Source organism: Hipposideros armiger, unplaced genomic scaffold (assembly GCF_001890085.2).
Source record: "Hipposideros armiger isolate ML-2016 unplaced genomic scaffold, ASM189008v1 scaffold_145, whole genome shotgun sequence".
NCBI classification, from domain to species: domain Eukaryota; kingdom Metazoa; phylum Chordata; class Mammalia; order Chiroptera; family Hipposideridae; genus Hipposideros; species Hipposideros armiger.
The window spans coordinates 570,354-591,403 of NW_017731495.1; positions in this window are offsets into that span (position 1 = coordinate 570,354).

Below are 21,050 nucleotides of genomic sequence, written 5' to 3' on the forward strand. Positions count from 1 at the left end.
CTAAGTGCCATGCACTGAGCTAAGCTCTTCACTTGCATAATTAAATGTAAAGTTTTTAATCCTGTGATAGGGATTGCAATTATCATCTACATTCTACATATGAGAAAACAGAGGCAGAACAAAGGCAAGTCATTTTCCTGTGGTCACACAGTTGGCTAAGAATCGCTGAAGCAGGAATCATGCCCAGGTCTTGTTCACACCAATGTCCACACTCTGTGCTACAGGCAACCCAGGATGGCCGCCATGGTGAGGAAGTCATTCCTCCTCTGCGTTATATGGTCTTAGTGGCTCCGTATTCTCTCTCTTCATCATGCACATTCATACCCACCAAAAGCAGTTTCAGTATTTTACTTCAGAAGGTCAGCGGTTGCCTTGGAGTAGCCAAATCAGATAAGGCAATAAATTCCCAAATGCTCTGCACTCCATAAAGTGCTGAAGGAAATAGGTAAAGGGTTAAGAATCATGATGCCTGAATATTCATAACCATGGGGGCATTCTCTAACATTCCTATTGTACTTTGTACGATAGATTATAGAGATTAAAAGAGAGATTGAAGTACAAGTCATTACATAAACCCACTGCATAACTGGCTGGCTTTAACTTTGCAGAGAATGATCTTCCTCATGTGTGAACTGGGGACACTATTTACAGTATCACAAGATGTTGTGAAAATTAGGGAAATATCGATAGTAGATGTTAAACACAGTGCTCAGGTATAGCATTCATGGTCAGTAAAGTGCAGCTATTTGCTTAATGAATGGTGAGCAATTGTAAAAGTTGGAAACTGATTCATCAACTTCTTCAAAAGAACATTTTACGTACATTGTTTTCTCTCTTTTTGAGGACCACCCTTTGAATAAATTCTCTGTTGGCTCCTTTTTGCCTCCTGACTCACAAAAGAAATGGCATGCTACAAGAACACCCTAAAGCAAGCTCTCTAGTGAATAGTGGAATTGAAAGGCCCCTAGGAAAAGCTTTCTGTAAGTTCCTCCTTGGAAATAGTTTAGAACTTTAAAGCCTAGTTATCCAAAGGATGGTCTGCAGACCAGCCCATAATGACCCTACCTGGGAGCTTGTTAAAAATGCAAAATCTCGTCCCACCCTAGACTCATTGAATCAGAATTTACAGTTAACAAGATCCCTAGGTGATTCATGATTCACATACACTTTCAAGTTTAAGGCACACTACAACAAGACTGGAACTCCAGGGACAAAGGACCCAGAAGCAGCTTAGTTATGTGTCTATTATAGCGGCTATTGGATGGGGAGTGCATAGCATGGTTACTGGCATGTATTCATTCACTGGACAAGCATTTATGAGCACCTGTTATGTGTCAGCTACTGTGCTGGTTACTGGGAATAGAAAGTTCAAGAAGATTCCTACATGTGCTCACATTTCACATCCTTGTTTAACTTTTGGTCATCCAAATTCTCCCCTGAGGTTCTCTGCCTAAGGTCACCATCTATTTTCTTCTCCAGGGAACTGATGACATTAATAACAGCAAACATTCATGGATGGCTTGATCTCTGTCAGACTCTATGCTGAATGCTTTAAATACTGTTGTGGCCATCTGTTGTTTTGTCTATCCCATTTTTTTCTTGTAGTAATGCAAAGCTCCCTTTTTTGTATGAAAGGAGGTGTCCCTTACTCACTTTTCTATCCATGTTGTTTTGGGTGGGGGTGGTATAACCAACTGGCTTCAGGATCAGGCCGATTTGAGAATCCTTTCCCCTGGCCTCAATCTGGAATGAATGACCCAGGTCCCAGAAATGAGATTCAGTCCTAGGACATTTGCTGGAGCCATGGAAAGAAGGATACAATTTTTCACTGTAATTGTTAAGCTGTAGGATGTAAATTTGGAGCTTGCTGTTGGCGGTCATCTTTGCCAACACATAAAGAGAGGCTACTTGAGAATAGAGCCAAACCAAAGAAGAGCAGAGCCAACAGTTGGAGAAGAAGCAGCACATTTTGAATCCGTTCATTGAATGTCCCCATCCAACCATGCCTAAAGCCAGCCTTGAATTTTCAATTCCTTATTGACTGAACTAATAAATTTCCCTTTATGTTTGAGTTGGTTTGAGTTGGATTTTTGTGACCGACAACTGATGATATCTTCACAAAGTAGAAAAATGTTTTCATTGAATCCTTCCAAGATGTTCTGAGATAGTTACTATTAACATATCCATTTTTCAAATGAAGAAACTGAGGCTTGGAAAGGTTAAGTATCTTGCTCAAATATACATAGCTAACAAATGGCAGACTGAAGATTAAGTCTCAAAACTTCTGATTACAAAGATTCACAATTTATTAGTACCATTGTAAACACTGCTTACTGTCTGGAATCAAACTCTATATTTGAGAAAGATAGAAAAGAAGTAAATATTCTAGAGACTCATTCTATGAAAGCATGGCCTTGAAGGGCCACTGGAATAACAGATCCATTGATAACTGTCCATAACTGAACCTTCTTGAACAGGGTTCATTACCGATCTCATCTTAATTCAGTCTGTGCAATAACAGGTTGCAGGTTTATGGCTACCATAGTGGGTAATGCACTCTAAGGTCAAAGCCAGCTCAAGGTAAACTTGGAAAATAAAAAGGTTAGTCTTCATGAATCTTTCAGCTTCATAGTTCTACTCCTCCCATGCTTTTCCATGTCCTGTTTCCCAATAATGGCATCCCACTCTAGTTCTTTTTCCTGGAACCCAATTAAAGCTTCTTTAAGAAAAGGATCAAAATCTTTTTCATAATAAGATTGTTGCGACTGAAAGCAAAGCTTCATATCTTGGGTCATCTAGTTCAAAGCCACAGAAATACACTATTAATAATGGAAATCTCTGATCAGGGAAGGCAAAATATACCCAAGACTTTTGCAATCATAGCACCAACTCCACTTATATATAAGGCTAAATCTGAGTGAGTCTGTGAATACTTTGGGCCTACAAACAGCCATTGCTAAACAAACAACCTTTAGAGGGGCATATCCAATGAAAGAAACTAGAACATATTTCAGCCCCTTTTTAAGGAGATGTAAAAACTCAAACAGGGGAATGATATGAAACTTTCACAGGTATTAGGGAAAGATAAGATGCACAGAAAATTTTGCAGAGACTTGCCATTTATTAAAACGTGCTACCAAAAGTAGCTCTTAAGTGTTGAAGAAAGAAAAAGCCCTTGAAATACCAAAACACCAGTGTGCCTGTGCCGACTGCCTCCTCTACTCCGTTCCCCTCCAATCTCCCATCCTCCTGCTGCTTCCCTTCCAAGACAAATTGCTAACAAATCTTTTCTGCAGTCCTGCTCTGTATTTGCCAAACTAAATCCTCAAACATTTTATTCATAGGTGAGGTTAGCTGTAACTACATGAGAAAAATTAAATCTCATCTACCTGGTCCAAGTATACTTGGAGAAAAATTCAATGCATAAAAATGTCCCTTCTTATTAGGGAAATTCTTTTCTCTTAGTTGTAGTCATGGCCATAAAAAAATGTGTGTACAGACATATTTTTTAATCTTTAATTTTATTCAATATAAATATGCATTCATTTATTTATTTGATAGGCATTCATCAGTGCCTACTATCAGTGAGACACTATACACGATAAGTTATATAAAGACATGGAAATGAAAGAATTCCAGGCTATGACTTCCTTTTACACAACAAATATTTGAGTGCTTAATGAAAGGCCAAGAACTGTCGGACAGAGCTATGAACAATCTATACAGGTTTTCTGCTCCATAGAATTTACGTTCTAGTGGAAGAAACCAATAATAAACACAAACCTTAACAAAGGAAGATCATTTCAGAAAGTGATAACAAAATAATAAAATATTAACTAATCTGGGGAAGAGGGCTGACTTAAGGTGCAGGTGTTACAAAAAGGTTCCTTTGAGATGGCGCCATGTGAGCTGGGTCTTGTGATAGGTTATATTATTGTTTCCCAATTCCCTCCCTCTTCCCTGTAGACAATACATCCCCACCATATGACTACACTTCTGTAGGAGGAGCTTCCTTCCCTACCATGTTAATTGAGCTTGGTCATCTGATATGCTTTGACCAATGAAATGTGAGCACAAGCAACAGTGTGCCAGCTCCAGGGAGAGGCTCTGAGAACTGGTGTTTGATTTCATCAGCTTACTGGTTCTCTTCCCTCTGCCACGAGTTTGGCATATTCCAGATTGGGGTTGCTCTTTGCTCTTGGATCCTAGGATGAAGAAGATCTGGGGAGCAGATCCACAGCTAACTCACAGTTGATGGATCTGCCATGTAACATCAGCAAGAAATTAGACTTTGTTTTTGTGAGACACAGTATAACCTGGTAAAAACTGAATAATATACAGCTAAACAATGAGAGGGAGCTGATTTTAAGAGGATTGGGAAGTGTGTGTGTGTGTGTGTGTGTGTGTGTGTGTGTGTGTGTGTGTGTAGCTGAGAATTCATTTGGAACACTTAAGGAGCAGAAGGAAAACCACGTGGGTGGCATAGAATTGGAGGTGACATCAGAAGGGAAGAATGGGTCAGATGGTATAAATCTTTGTAGGCCATGGTAGAGTTTGGACTATATAAGCTCTTAAAATTTTTTTTTAAAGGACACATCCAAAAGTTGTCTTTAAAACAATTTTCATTTATCACATTGCATTTTAGTTTTTCAACTTTTTAATTTTAATTTATTTTACACTTACAGAAAAGTTGCAACAATAGCACAGAAAGTTTTCATATAGCCCTCACCCAACTTCTCCTGTCGACATATGACATAACCATAGTATTATATAATGTTTAGAACAAGCAAATTAACATTGCTATGACACTAATTACTAAACTACAGACCTTATTTGAATTTCCCTCATTTTTCCATTGATTTTGTCTTTGAGGTCCAGGGTTTTGTTCAGCATCTTATTCGAAATACCTATTGCATTTAGCTATTTCTCCTTAGTCACCTCCATTCTGTAACAGTCCTTCAGTATTTTCTTGTCTTTCATGACCTTGAAATTCTGAAGAGTATTATCAGATGTTTTGTATAATATTTTGTCAAAAACTTGGGTTTGTATCGTATTTTCTTGTGATTGGAGTGAGGTTATGCCTTTTTGGCAAGAATACTACACAAATGATATATCTTTCTTAGTGCTTCATATCAAAGAATTCATGATACTGATACATCTTTATTGCTAGTGATGTTGACTTTGATCACTTCATTAAGTTGGTATCTGCTGCATTTCACCACTGTAAATTTATTATCTTTCCTGCTGTCAATAGCAAATACCTTGCGGAACAAGTTTTGGTGATTTTCTATGTCCTTCCTCCCTTATACATTTATCAACTATAATTCTACAGTAAGAAAGAAACTCTTCCTTCTCCCTCATTTATTTGCTTAACCAAACATTAGTTAATATCAGTGCATACTCATGGATATTTATTTTACTCTATGGGTTATAATCCAATACTGTCATTTATTTCATTGTTCCAATTGTTCAAGCGTGGCCATCGGGAGCTCCTTCAGGTTGGTTCTTGAACAAAAGAAAAAGCTCAACAGGCTCCTATCCTTTTTTAAAAAAGAAACTTTATTTGGAAACATTGTGTTTTTCCAGGACCCAACAGCTCCAAGTCAAGTCGTTGTTTTCAATCTAGTTGTGGAGGGCACAGCTCACTGGCCCACGTGGGAATCAAACTGGCAACCTTGGTGCTATGAGCCTATGCTCTAACCACCTAAGGCTCCTATCTTTTATTGAGCATTTCCTTATATCCTGGTACCATAAGATGTCCAGGATCGTCTCGTTTCTCTTACCTCAGTCTTGGAATCAACCACTTCTCTTAGGAGCCCTGGTTCCTATCATTGCAGATGGTGTTTAGAAACCAAGGGCTGTGTGCTCCATGTCTATTACTACTGGATGGCATTGCTTCTAAGCCTTCTTAGCAGACAAAACTAGTAAAGATATTTATGTACTTTAACCCACACATGACACACATCTATGATTTTGCATCTCTCTTTACGTGTGAGTGTGTGTGTGTATGTGTGTGTGTGTGTGTGTTAAAAACCATGAGTTTATACTAATACATCAAATTCCAATCAACATGGCAGAGTTCACTTTAGCTTTTCCCCTTTCCTTATTTTTAAATTCTTTCTCCACCAGTGAGAAACCCCATTCTTATTACCTACAATATATTTACCTATTTGTTAAAGTTTAGTATGCCCATAAAGTTGTTTCAGAATTTCTAAACCACATACCTTCAAGAAAAACGTCTACTGGCAATGTTACAGGATTCATGCATGCATGGTTCTCTATGGCCTTTAGCCTTACAATATCCAATCAAGATAACATTTTCCAAAGTACTTAGGTGAGTTCTTTTCTCTCCCATACCCTTCAGTGTGATGATGTTATTTACTTGCACTATAGTTAGATCATGTGCTTGTTTCTGTTCCATTTTGGGTTCCCCCTGCTGCTGGTTGGTTTTAATCATTTCCTATTTTTCAATAATAATAATAACAATAATTTTTAAAAGTAATGTTTCATATATCCTTCACATTATTTGGGTAGGTGAAAGATATGTGAAACACTACTACAGTTCTGAGATCCAGAACTCTTAAATATCTACTCAGAGAATTACCATGCCCTCCTCATCTCTGCTAACCTGTTCCAATCCCCCTATTCTTTCCATCCTTTTTCCACCTACCTCATTAGGGAACCAATCTCTCTAGTTTTTGCTTTACCCTTCCTGTATTTCTTCTGCAAAAATGAATAGGTATATGTGTATTTCCTCAAATCTCTTTATTTCTTATTATGATATTCTTTGGTACTGTGCTTTGTTATGTAACAGTATGCCTTGGAAAAGAACAGTATATTTTAAAATATGGGGGGAGGGAGGAATGACACATCATCTCAATTAGCTTAATACTCTGCACCTACAACCTAAATACATGATAGCTCTCAATTAAAAAAATAATAAGTTTCAGAATAATGTGTTCTTTGAAGCACACTGCTTAATTTAAGCCTTTAAAATGTTCTTATTTTATATCCATCTGTAATTTCTGGCAGAGGAGCAAATATTTTAGACCACACCACAGACTTGCATGCCCTGGGCAATGTTCACCATTGTCAAGTTCTGCTTTCCTTGAAGGTCAGCAGGCCTGACATTCTGACATGAAGTCAAGCAAATTGTCTCTCTATTTCCGTAGTTGGAAACCACGCACACCGATGGAAAAAACTGGAAATGACTGACAGTGTTTGGTTTGGACAACTCGCCCAAATGAGAGGGAGCCCAGCATGAGTTCTGCCTGAGTGATATTTGAAAATCTGGCTCTTGGGTCTACCTTAACAGCCTACCTATTTGAATTTGAATGGAGTTTAGATACATAAACCAACTATCTTTGCTTTGGCTTCTCTTGAGTCCTATCAATCTACACCTCTTCAAGAGTATGAATTTTGGAAGAACAAAGAAGCGACTGAGCATCCGAAAACCAGCTGTTAATTTTGGCTTTTGGGAATGTCAATGAAAGGGCTTAAAGTTGTTTGTTTAATCGTGTTTCATTGGTACTCTCTGTGGTTGGTAGGAATTTGACTAAAAGGAATTATCTTCTCTATTGTCGATATGAAGAATTTATATTTATTCCTTAATATGACAACTTTAATTTATGTTTACTATGTTAAAATGCTAAGTTAAGTTTAGAATTTTTAGAATTGCACTTTTTATAAAAGAAAACACTTATCCAGAAAAGTAGGTGTCAACTAACATTTCAGGAGACTGGTTTGCTTGAATGTTGAGAAAGACAATTATATTTTTATCGGTCACTTAAATAATTTTTTTCTGTATCTGACACATATTTCAAACCCCAGTTTAGCAGTGCATCTGTAAATGCAAAGATTGACAGCTTGAAAATTACATTTTCATGAAGAAAAAGTAGAGTTTGTTTTATTTGAGTTATAGCTTTTCAACCAAATCAAGAATAGAGGAAATTCTCTGGATAGAAAGGCCTTGTATAAAATAGCCCATATCTCTAAGGCAAGAGTTTTAGAAATTAGAGAACCAAATTATTCAGATGATCACCCCCAAGACTCTCCACTTGCCCTTTGTATGTAAATATCTTGGTGTGGTCAAAGCTCCTACTTCTAAACGTGTTTTAAGACATTTGCATGGCCCTAGAACAAATTTTCTGTCTGTGCATAAGAAGCATCTGTGAAACATGAAAAGGGCAATTGCCCAGACTCCATCCCAAGAGTCTTTGACTCAGCTGGGTCCTGAAATCTATATTTTTACAAGAGCTAATAGTTAAGAAGTTGTCCTAGACTAGAAGGAGTCAAGGATCATCTAGCCTACCCCATCCATTGTACGAATGAAGATGCTGAGGCCAAGACAGAAGTCATCATCAAAACCAATTTTCCCTAAAATATTTTCATTCATTCAAAACCTATTTAAAGGGCACTTATACTCAATGTACTAGGCATTGGGAATACACTGGCAAATTAGACAGTTTGGGCCTTACCTGACCAAAGACAGAGTAAAGGGAGAAGTAAGATTATGAGAACTGGGTGATGGCCCAACTCAGTGGGCTTGTGATACACAGCTTTTGCCTTAGCTTGGGTAATCATTACAATCTCAGTAACTGGGAAAGGCATAACATCACTAAAATGAAAAAGACTTCTCTTTCAAATGTTTCTTGTGTTCTTGAAAGATTTACATTTCCAATACTTATCTTTCCTTATGTTCCCACCCCTAGAAAGTTTGACAGTGGCATTGAGAAAGTGAGATCTGGGAAGCCATCTGCTTCTGCCCCATCTCCAATTTCTAAAACCCGCATGGGGGCTAATCTAATGTGAACCCTAAGTCCTAATGTTAAGCTCAACCTTGGGCCGGTGCTGAGGAAGGCAAGCCCATCTGTGGTCAAATTTATGTAACTTTTACTTATAAAGATGATATTATTTTGTTTTGCATTTGATGGGGCATGTAATGCAGGCATTGATATTTAACACAGTTCCTTGTTATTTTCTCTTGAAATATGGCTTGGTTAATGTATTCTGCATGGACTTGAAAGGTTTGGGAGTGAAGCAAATCTCAAGGTGAAGATTTTTGGCATGTTGAACCTCTGTAAGAAATCAAAAGAGTATATAACTACAAGCTGATAGTTGGGAGATTAAATTCCAGCGCTAATGCACAATCTCAGTATTGCTAATTGTAATGGTTGGACTAAATAAACATCCATTTCCAGGGTCTTTACCAAAAGTCCTTTCTGAATATGTATCTCTGCATTAGAAGCATTTAGGTACCCAATCATATTCTGTTGAATGAATGGTGAATTACAGTGACATACTTTTGGGGAAATTCTGAACAAAACTTTAAACAATTTTATTAAATGATTAGTTTAACATCTACCATTTAAGTTGTAGATTTCATTCTCAAGCATAATAATCATGGCATTAACTTTTAATTTCATATTAACTTAATAGATGATACAATATATTAAAATAAAATTTGAACTTCAAATCGCTTCACTTTTGCCAATTAAATTGTCACTTATATTTGGATGGAATTTCCAAAAATTTTTACAAAGGCCAAAGGCATTAAAATGGTTTTCGATATTATAAAGTTTGCATATTTATTCAGAGCTTCTTAACCTTGCAAGTCTGTTAAAAGTGGTATGGAAACTGTTTATGGACAGGCTTTCTCATTAGATTTTTGGCACCTTTACATCAGACTCAGCCAGAACCCTGAAGAGCGAAGGCAAAATTGGAACACATTTATCTGAACATTTCAGAACCTCCAATGTGGTTGTTTCCAAAAGCTAAGGAAAGGTTATGGGGATTCTTTTTCCCTGCTTCTTCTCCTATGAAAATCTTTCATTATTCAAATTCATTATGGAAGGAAATTGCTATCTGCAAATGTGCTTTATTTTTAGCTTGTCTATGCAAAAACTTTTAGGTTGAGTTTCAGGCCCAGAAAACAATCTTGTTAAACACAGTGGCCATCCAAGAGCAATTGAAAGACCCTATGACAATTTTCCAAAGGAGCAAGGATTAATCCCTAAACCTGGCCAATATCAATAAAACTACGTCTAATTTCCACAGTCCCATTTGAGCTACCATCAAGAGCAATATGGCTTTCTCCATTAGCTTACATAGTTTTTCACTACCAGTGTTTAACTCATTAAAAAAAGCACTTTAAATGACTTTAAAATACCCAAGTATGAAAACTGCTACTTAAAAACAATCCTGTGCTATTTTGTACCTTATCAGAACAACCTGGCTAAACCACCTGAAATAATACTAGTGATTCCTAAATTTAGAGTTTTACGAATGCATTTGTTTTAATCCACCAAGTCCAAGTAAAAGTTGATGGCACCATGTAGGTAACTTTCAATCTATATCTAATTAACACACTATAGCTTATACTTGTTTTTTGAATATGACCATGAGTGGTGTAAGTCCCTTCCTTGACTACAAACATCTTGAGAACAGGATTCACTTTTAATTTATCTATCCCAGAGCCAATCATGGTACCTTAAAAAGGTAGATAATAAATATTTGGCATAAACATTGCTATTCACTTATTAATCCTTTCAAACATCTGCCCATCCATCTATCTTTCATAGTCATGAGTCAGGTACTAAGGGTAAAGAAATACATTTTTAAAATAAATAAATGTAAATAGAAAGATAGACAAATTGATGTATTCTATCCTCAGGAGCTCTTAGAATAATGTTGGAAAACAGAAATGAAAACAGACAATACAGTACAAAGTTGCGAAAGTCCTAAGCAGAGGGTCTTATGGGAACACAAAGGAAGAGTAATTGGAACTCTAAAGATGACTTTCTGGATGACAGACTATAGAGGTGGGTCTTTAGGGATGAGTTAATGGTAGCAAGGTCAAGTAGAGGAACAGCATTCCATGCAGAGAGAAGAGGTGAGCAAAGGCTAGCTGTTCAGAGAATTGTGAAGTATTTACTATGGCCAGAGAGTTTTCCCAATGGGGGAAGGATTGCGCCCTAAGGGATGCTTTTTAAAAAGTAATGGGTAAATGGGGTTAAATATATGGTGATGGAAGGAGAACTGACTCTGGGTGGTGAACACACAATGTGATATATAGGTGATGTATTACAGAATTGTACACTTGAAACCTATGTAAGTTTACTAACCATTGCCACTCCAATAAATTTTAGTAAAAAAAAGTAATGGGGATATTTTATTTGGTCCCAAAGATTGGTGGGTACTACTGCACTATAAATGATAAAGGGCCAGGTATGATATATGTTCTGTAATGGGCAGGACAATCCTGAATAATAAAAAATTGTCCCGTGTGGAGTATAGTGTGGAAATGGAGTCAATGAAATTGTAGTAGATATGTATGATATCAGAGGTGGGAGGGCAGTGGGTGGGGGGGAAGGGGGTTGTCATTTTGTGAAGGGTGAAAAGGATAACTATTGCATTGATTTGTACACCTGAAACTAATAATAATAAATTAAAAAAAATTGTCCCAAGTCTTATACATGTTTGGACATTCATGTCAATAGTCAGTTATAACTCTCTTGGCACACAGCCTAGCCCCACAGTACATAGAACACAAAATATTTTTGCAGTTTTAATATGCACTGGATTTTTCAGGAATGTAATTATCATGTAAATCAAAGAAAGAATGTTCTTTGCATTGCTTGGAACTTTATCAAATGTCATTCACCACTTCAAAAAATAACCAATAATGCAATGCAGTTTTTGGTATCTGAGCTGCCAATTCATCCACCTGTATCAATCTGTATTTGTAATTGCCACAGTCAAAGTGATTCTATTTATAAGCAAATATGATGACATCTATTTATAAGCATGTACTATTTCATTAAGTCCTCCAATGTAGTTGTGCTCAAGCATTTTATATTTTTTATTATATATTACTTTCCTTTTATTTTTCCTTTACATTATAATTTGGGCATTTTAAAAAAACTTTATGCACAGATAGGTTAGTTTATCTACAAGTTTCATTTCAGGATATTAAAAAGTGTGTTATAGGGCCACCCATGTGGTGCGTTGTTAATAGTTGGCTTGGGATACCAGCTCTAAGCAGCACGGCCCTGGTTTGGATCCCACATGAGGGCCAGTGACACTGTGTCCTCTACAGCTAAGATGGTGAACAACAGCTTGACCTGAAGCTGGGCTGCCGTAAGTTGCAGGCGATGGCATAGACTGCAGTGATGCTGCAATGGGCTGCCATAAACTACCATGAGTGGCTGGCAGCCAGCATGAGCTACCAAGAGCCACCGTGAGCTGCCATCCAGTGGCCAGTGACCAATCTGCCTCACCTGGGAAGAGTGCAATGACAATACCAACATGGGCCAGTGAAGCGACGTCCTCCAGAACTAGACTGAAGAACAAAAGGACAGCAACTTGTCTATTCCCCTCCCCCAATTCCCCAATAAAGTGTTTAAAAATAAAAAGTGTGTTATAAAATGTTTATTGTAGCAAAGGGAGATTTAGGTTACAGAGGAGAGGAGAAAACGGGCTGGTGTGTTGATACCATCTCTTTCCCCCAAAGACCTCAGTCTTTACGTAAACCTATAATTGCCATGAGATGTTCCAAGTTATAAAGGTCTGATTATGGTGAAATGCCTGCTGAAAAAATAAATGAGCAAAATCAAGTTAGGGGACCACTTATTACTCCCTGCATGAGACATTTTAATGTAATTTTTGTACTTATATTTTCCCCAGGCTGTTTCAACAACATAAAAAGCCCATCCCATCTCAGGGACCAAATGAATCAGTTCAAGAGCTGTTTTTATCTTAATAGATGTTATTGGTCTTAACTCTGACATTCCCCAGCATTGGATGAAATATGGAACAGGATTATGACATATCGATGGAAGAATCAGTGCCTGAGCATCTTGTCCTTGGGAAGAAATTACTTTTATTCTTCTGATTTTAAAAGAAGACATGACATCGAAATCTTCACCATGTGACACGAGGGGTTCCTTTACGCCAAGGGTAGGTTGCCCATCTCATTGTTGTCACTATGATAAATAGGTACCTCTAGTTAAAAATGCTTAGCATAAAGGCTTTAACTGAGCTATGGAAGGGATCCAAGCAATATTTGCCTTAAATTTGTTCTAATGTACAGAATTAAAATGCTTGCTGAGCTTTTCTTTGATTTCATTTTCATTCCCCTTTTTCCATTCTCCTGATTCGTCTTTCTCATCAGCATCACCATCGCCCACCTGTGGGGGCAGTGTAACCGCGTAGAAAGATGGTTACACTACCATCTTTAGAACAAGAGAAACGTAGGTTGAAATTCTGAGTCTGGCTAGGAGGCCTGGAGAAAGTTGCTTTTCTTCCATGTGCTTCATTTTCTTTATATGGAAATATATAACACCACGTATACAGCAGACCACGCCCAGCACATAGCTGGCGCTCAACAAATGGGAACTATCGCTACATGTGGTCAATGCCAGGGAAAAGGAAGAAGGATAAAATATGGTCCCTGCCCTTTAGCAACCTCAAATCTACTTGAAATAAAAGGACTCATACATAAATATTAATGATCTAGAACGTGAAATACACTAATTGCAAAACGATCCAGCTAGACAGTAACTACTGCAGGAACTCCCACAGGCAGAAAGAGTCACCAGGGCTTCCTGGAAGAGAACAGTCACGATGAGACTTAGAGCATGGTCAGGAAAAGCAGGAAAGAGTTTGCATCGGGAAGGCTGGCATCCCGTAGGCGCAATCAGTACAATGTCAGGGCCCATGACATGTTAGGGGGTCCATGAAATCTTTTACCTTGAATTTCTTTTAAAAGCAAAAGAACAAAATGAATCTAATAACAATGAATGTGCAAGAATCAATCCAACCTGGATTCTATGTGTCTTTACATTAACACAGCCATATTTTTTTTATTTTTTGGAAGAAGGCGCTCTTGAAGGCCGATAGTCTAAGGACCTCATAAGTCATAATATTTCCAGAAGGAACTTGGAGACTTTTTCTAGGAATTTCTGTCCCTCACTCTGTTGTGTTTAGTTTACTTTTTGCTATAAACCATGTCCTTCCAAAACTCATATGCTAAAAGCTAATGCCCAATGTGATGGTGTTAAGACGTAAGGCTTTTACGAGGTGCTTAGGTCTTAAAGGTGGAGCCCTCATGAATGGAATTAGTGTCCTTAAAAAAACAATTCAAAACAAAACAAAACAAAACAAACCAGAGAGCTCCCTAGCTCCTTTGAACATGTGAGGTTACAGCCTTCTAGGAAGTGGGCCCTCACGGACACTGAATCTGCCAGGGCCACCGTATTGGACTTCCCAACCTCCAGTACTTTGAGAAATAAATGTTTGGTATTTATAAGCCACGAAGCTTATTGTATTTTTGTTATAGCAGCAAGAATGGACTAAGACGCTCTCCAAGGAGTTTGTGAATCATACCAAAAATTAATATGTCACATAACAAAAGCAATGATTATTTTAACGAAAGGTTTTAAGCCTTTCTTTTTTTCTTTCAATTCATTCAAATTTGCCTATGTTTTACCTCATAAAATCCTTCCAAGGTTACTCTGAGTTCTCAAGGGCTCCAGAGGCAAGCTCTTCAATCCGCAAAGATCCAGAAAGATGCGGCTCCTCTTTGTCCCATGTGTGCTTGAGCTGTCGCCAGATGCTCACTGAGACAGATGCCAGTAACTCCCTTCTTACAGAAATAGCAAAGGGGCAATCAGAGCTGCTGATTGGAGTCCCTGAGTCCCTACCTAGATTTTTTACCTTTACTAAAAAAAGAGACAGCCTATCATCCCTCATTGGGGAAAGAAAAACTAAATTGGAGGTTTATTTTGTTTTAAATAAATATCTCAGTTACCTATCTTGTTTCCAACTTGGTTTCAGAAAGAAGTATTGTATTTTTGACATTTCCTGTCCCCAAATTCAAATAGCATCAATACACTGATAAGTGGGTTGCATGAATTAGGATCTTTTGTTTCAATTCCTTCTTAGTAAGAATCATAGAATTTCAGTGCCAGATGAGATCATAGACACTATCAGATCCAACTATTTTATTCTATTTCTGTCTCTAAGCTTATAACTAAGTAAATATTCATCACCAAATTGTCACCTCTTCTTCCACTCAAACTTTCCTCTTAGGCTGTGACTGATCTCTCTTAGAATACTTTGTAGCTTTTCTTCTTTTGCCTACTTTGTAACTGTGGAGTTTGCCAAGTTTTTGTTCTCTCTCTTTCTCTCTTCCTCTCTCTCTCTCTCTCTCATCCTATCCATTTTTAAGGAGTAACTTCCAAGTTATCCTTGCCTCAGCAGGGTCAGGGGACGACTGCAGATGATGAGTGTTCAGAGCTTGTCCTAGAATAAAATTAATTTTAAAAATTTTTTGAAATTTACAATTTTATTTTTTATGACATGAAACTATAGGTCAACCTTAAGCAAAATGTTTAAGGACAATTTTTTTCCCCTAAAATGTTACTTTCTTTAATATACTCAATGAAAGTTGAAATTCAGGAACTCTTGATTTTAAGAATGGTTGCCTATTCTTAGCAGTGGATTTTACATTTTCTTTTTATGATAGGTTCAGAATTCACTCTGTCAAAAGATAATCCACACTTCTGCACAATGACTGCATTGGGAGACTTTGAAAATGAAAATATCCTTCCGCTCAGTGAAAAACAGCATCTGTTATCAATTATATGTAAAGGTGAACTATTCTGGAATAAAAGTAATTCTAATGCTCGCGTCTCTATAAAAACTGCTACCAAAAACATAATGGCTACTGAAACAAGCTTCATAGCTTTAACAGCATATAAAATAAAATATAAAATGCAATATGTAATAAAATTCACATTTATTTAATAATCTGGTATATGGTACATTAGAGGGTATGGTAAAATAATCATGAGATTTGGAGTTAAGAGACCTGGGTTTGAGCCTCACCTTCAAATGACTTAGGTCCATACACTTACTGTCTTTGAAATTCAGTTTCCTTAAGTTGTCAAACAGGAAGGATGATAATAATACATCATCAGTTTGGTGAGAGGGAACTTCTTATATATAAAATACAAAATGTTATGCCTCTACCTCATATTGCATAAGTAGCTTATATTCTGTATTAAAGAGATATAAATCCTTTGAATATGGGAGAATGCTGATATACATGGGTCTATCTCCATTCTGTTGGCTTCTATTATTAATTAATATTATTTCTGACCTTTATATTTATTCATTAAGGAAAAAATTTTTTTTCACTTGACTCAGCAAATTAGTATGTCTTATCTCCACTACATGCTTGGAATTGTTTGCTAAATGAATGTTAACAAATATTGCAAAATTTCAGCAAAAGACCCAGAAAATTTTAGGGATGGGAATAGCCATGAAAAGCTCATGGAAAAGAAAGTAATGAAGAGAGGTAGAAAATTTGAGTGAAAAGATGAAAATCAAGGTATTCATGAGATTGGCAGGAAGAGAGAGTCACTATTTGCTCCCTAGAGGAGACCCAGAAATCTCTCCATTATCAGCAGGGAGCTATCTGGTTCTGATATTCCCTTTCTTCTGACACAGCATGTCCGGTCAACTTCTAAGCAGATCATTGCTAGCTGACTTGCTTCCTTCTCTTTGTCCGGTTTAATTCTCATTTCTGTATTTCCTCCTGATTCTCACCTTCTTTTTTCTGTCTTCCTCTTATCTGTCCTTTCTTCTCTCTCTTTCCTTCATTGTCTATGAGTGTGTGCGTGGTACATCTCTGTGTGTTGTTCAGGGATACACACACACACACACACACACACACACACACACACACAAACACTCACACTCAGACAAACTATATTGAAAATGAAAACTTTTGAATTCAACTAAAACTTTATTTTAAAGAATGATTGATATTGCAATAAGATCATGTTTTTATCTATTCACTGGTGTTCTTTTGTTTTGTTTTCAAATTTCTGGATACTTCTTCCATCCAAGCAGCTGCTAAGGTATTCTAGACTTTCTGTCTTAGGGAAGGGAAAATATAGCTAATGAGTCAGATTCTTGCCAAGCATACATAGCTAATAGGTCTGGACAAATATGTAATTGATACGAGTTGTGTTTTTGTCCCCGGCCGAGTTGATAAAGTGTCGGGGAAAGAAAAGAGAATAAGAGGGAAAAAACAAAGCATAAATTTTGGCAGGATCCAAACATGATACCCTCAAGGGAACCAAACAACAAAATCTCCTGTTTTGTGATCTAAGTTTTGTGACCTAAGAGCAGAGGTGACCTGGGCACCCCATTTAAACATAAGTGTTCTACCAAGTGGCAATGTGTATAGAAAAGCCCCTAAGTCAGTACTGGCGGGGGCAACAGGCTAGAAATGGCTGAGTATATCAGTTTCCCATTGTTGCCTTAATAAATTATCACAAACAAAGTGACTTAAAACAACGCAAATTAATTATTTAACAGTTATAGGGTTCAGGAGTCCAAAATGGATTTCAATAGACTAAAATCAAGGCATTTGCAGGGCTGCATTCCTTTCTGAGGCCTCTTGAGGGTGGTCCAGCTTCTCAAAGCTGCCCACACTCCTTTGTTTGTGGTCCCTGTCCTCCATTTTCAAAGCCAGCAAATTGCCAGTCAAGTCTTTCTCACTCTGATGCTGACTTTTCTGCCTCCTTCTTGTGCATTTAAGGACTTGTGATCACATTGGGTTTAGCCGAATAATCCAAGATAATCTCCCTATTTTAAATTCAACCTATTGATAAATTTTATTCCTTCTTCATAATGCTCTTTAGCCATGAAACATAACACATACACATATTCTGAGGGTTGAGACAACGACCTCTTCAGAAAGCCATTATTCTGTTTACCACAGCTGTGCTGTATGTGATAGCTGACACAACTTCCCCGAGTGTCCAAGGTATCACAGTGAATGTCAAAGTGTTTTCTCTTTATGTAGTTGAGGGTAGCATTGGGCAATAACATGGACTGGAGGTCCCAGAGAGATTGTACTGTCAGGCTCAGGAGAATATGGCAAGAGATTTATATAATGGACCAGTAACTAGAAATGAAAAACCAGGTACATTTTAGTAGCTGCCAGCATAGAATGATGGTGGCCAAGGACCAGACAGCCTCTTTTTTCCTGACCCTAATGACTTTATGATACATAGTGCCCTGATGCCCCTACCTTCCCCCCTGTGACCTTAGATGCAACCTCACAGAGAAAAAGGAACGGGAAACTTTAAATCAACTGAGGTTCCCTGGAATTGATTAAGATGAATTCTCCACTATTAATAGATCAGGGGCTCTATATAGAAATGAGGTTCATTTCTAGGGGGATAAGAAAAGCATATTTTACATTTGAGTTTATTGTTTGATGTTTAACACACATTGAACTCTCTACACCTTTTTTTAACTCAAATGGGCACTTTGCGTTCTTTTCTAAACCCATCAGGTGTGGTGATCTCACCTGTTCTTGTACTTCTTACATTCAAACATTAGAGACAAAGGAGAGGGTGATGGACCAGACAAGAGCCCTATGCCATCATCTCTTTCCCCCTTTCACTTTAAAATAGATTACTTTACCAAGAAAAATACTTTTTCCTTCAGTACATATTTCTATTCCACTTGGGTGGTCTTATGGTAAACTTCAGAATCTCCCCTCCCCCGTGGGGGGTTGGGAACAAGGTTTCAAAACCATTGTCTTTCCCAGGGCTCATGTGAAAGAACTACCTTCTTTAAAGAGCCCGATTTTTCCAAGCACATGGAATTTTGCCTTAGGAAATGTCAAGGGTGAAGATAATAATGGGTATCTAAGCTTTCTTCTAAGAACTCTATACATTCTAATTCCCACAACTCTTAAAAATAGATATTATTATCCCCAATTTACCTGTGACAAAACTGAGATCCATAAATACACCTCACTTTCCCAAGGTGCCGTAGCCTAGTCCCCTCCCCACCCATGTCACTGCCAAACAGAGCCTCACATAAAGGCTTGTAGGCAGGTAGTTTATCTGGGAAGTGGGCCAGGGTGCAGGACAGAGGGACATAGGGAAGAAGGAAAAGCCAACACAAGGACGCATTATAAAGTTGGCCCCCTCTGAAGGTGACAGAGCTTGACCCTGCCACGCGCTTCGAGGAGGTTTGCGAAGTGTGCCACGGAACTGTGTACCTGAGATAGGAAAGGGAGAAGAGTTTATCTTTGGTCTTCTACCCGGCTGGTCAAGGTGGGGCCACAGGTGCTAAGACCACGGCCCTTTTCAGTTTTGCATGGACAGTGCCAGCAGTGTTCCCATGGATGCCCCACAGCTAAGCCTCGTGGCAGGAAACTAGAGATAGGGTGAAGTACAGCAAGACACTGTCCTGTTTCATCAGTGCAAAGCTGGCTGAAGCCTGCCCAAGCAGCTAAGACAGCCGTGGCTGCATGAGGCAGTCATGGGGCTGGGAGCAAGTGAAATGATGCCCAGAGGTGGCCAATACTCAAGGTCATATGGTTATTCAATACTTAAAATTAGGCCTGCATGACGGCGAGGCCTGGGTGCCGTCCATAATTCAGATGAGTTCCCAAGAAGATATTTGGCTTTGTGGAACTTAAGCACGAGTTTATTACCCTTGGCAATTAGATGAGGATCTGGTATTGATTTTACACTATATCAGAAGTGGACCATTATACACTCACTCTTTGTGTATTTGAGGGCATGAATTCTTCCCCTGTTAACCTCCAAAATGGGTTTGAAAATAAATACGTTAAATATAGGACTCTAGAACAGTGCTCTCAAGCAGAAAAACAATGTGAGCTACATGTGCAATTTTAAATTTCTTAGTAGCCACATAAAAAAAAGAAACAAGAAAAATTAATTTTGATAATCTATTTTATTTAAACCACTGGTTTCCAAGTATTATCATTTCCACATGTAAAATTAATAAAAAATGATTTTTTTTTTAAGCTGAGCCATCCTGCCACCTGTTGGCAGCTCAGCGGCAGCTCGGGCCGGGAATCAAACCGGTGACCCTGTTGCTCAGAGCTTGCACTCTTGAGTGAGCTTTTAACCAACTGAGTTAACTCGGTCGGCCTCAAAAATGATTGTTGAAATACTCTACATTCTTTTTTTTTTCTTTTTATATATTTTTTGGCCACACTAAGTCATCAAAATCTGGTGTGCATTTCACACTTACAAGCACATGTTAGTTCAGACTAGCTGTGCTTCAGGTCTTCAGTAACCACATGTGGCTGGTGTAACAATTTTGGATAGCGCAGCCCTGGGATATTCTCTACTTGTTAACTGAAGGAGTTAATCTATGAAAGGCAATACCATTGCAATTTTCCTGGGGATAAGGTGAAGTAGGGAGGATTTCTATACACTCTTCTGACATTATGACTTTGGTCTATATTATTTCTCTCTGAAATAAACAAAATGTCAAATGGACAAGGTTCATGGTCAGAAGTGATTAGAACAGTAATTCGAAGACAAAACCAAGCCGTTCATGAATCTCGTATTTCAGGGTTTATTTCCCTTGTTCATTTGTCTTTAAACTGCAGGATATATATACTTTTTAACTTAGGAAGAGAAAAAGTTTTACACATTCAAGCACACATCACATGATGAACAATATAAGATAGGAATTCTAAAAGTCAGTTACAAAGTATCCTATTCCACTTGAATGATAACATGTACATTTATTTGTCTTTACTCTTGTAAGAAATTCATTTTTATTTTCATGGGTTTATATTTCACGTTAAGCACATATGTAATTCATATAAAGTCAACTATGACATTGACAGACACAGGTATTTTAATAACACTAGCGAAAAGCACATGATTTTGAGATGGATCTGAATTCAAATTCCACTTTACCACCTACTATGTGTAACTAGGAACCAATCAATTCTCCCTTTTCAGCCTCGTTTTATCTTCTCTGAAATGGAGGTAACAATACCTATCTTACAAGGGGTAGTAAGAATGTAAAAAGATAGGGTAGGTTAGCAACAGTGCCTGGTACATGGTTAATGTTCAGTAAATGGCAACTTTTACTCTTAGTGAACAAAAATCTAGCAGTCAGGCAGGCTGCACAGTGTTCACCTTGCCTGCAACATTTCTCAGTCTATTCATCAGTGGAGAAACATTTGTAAC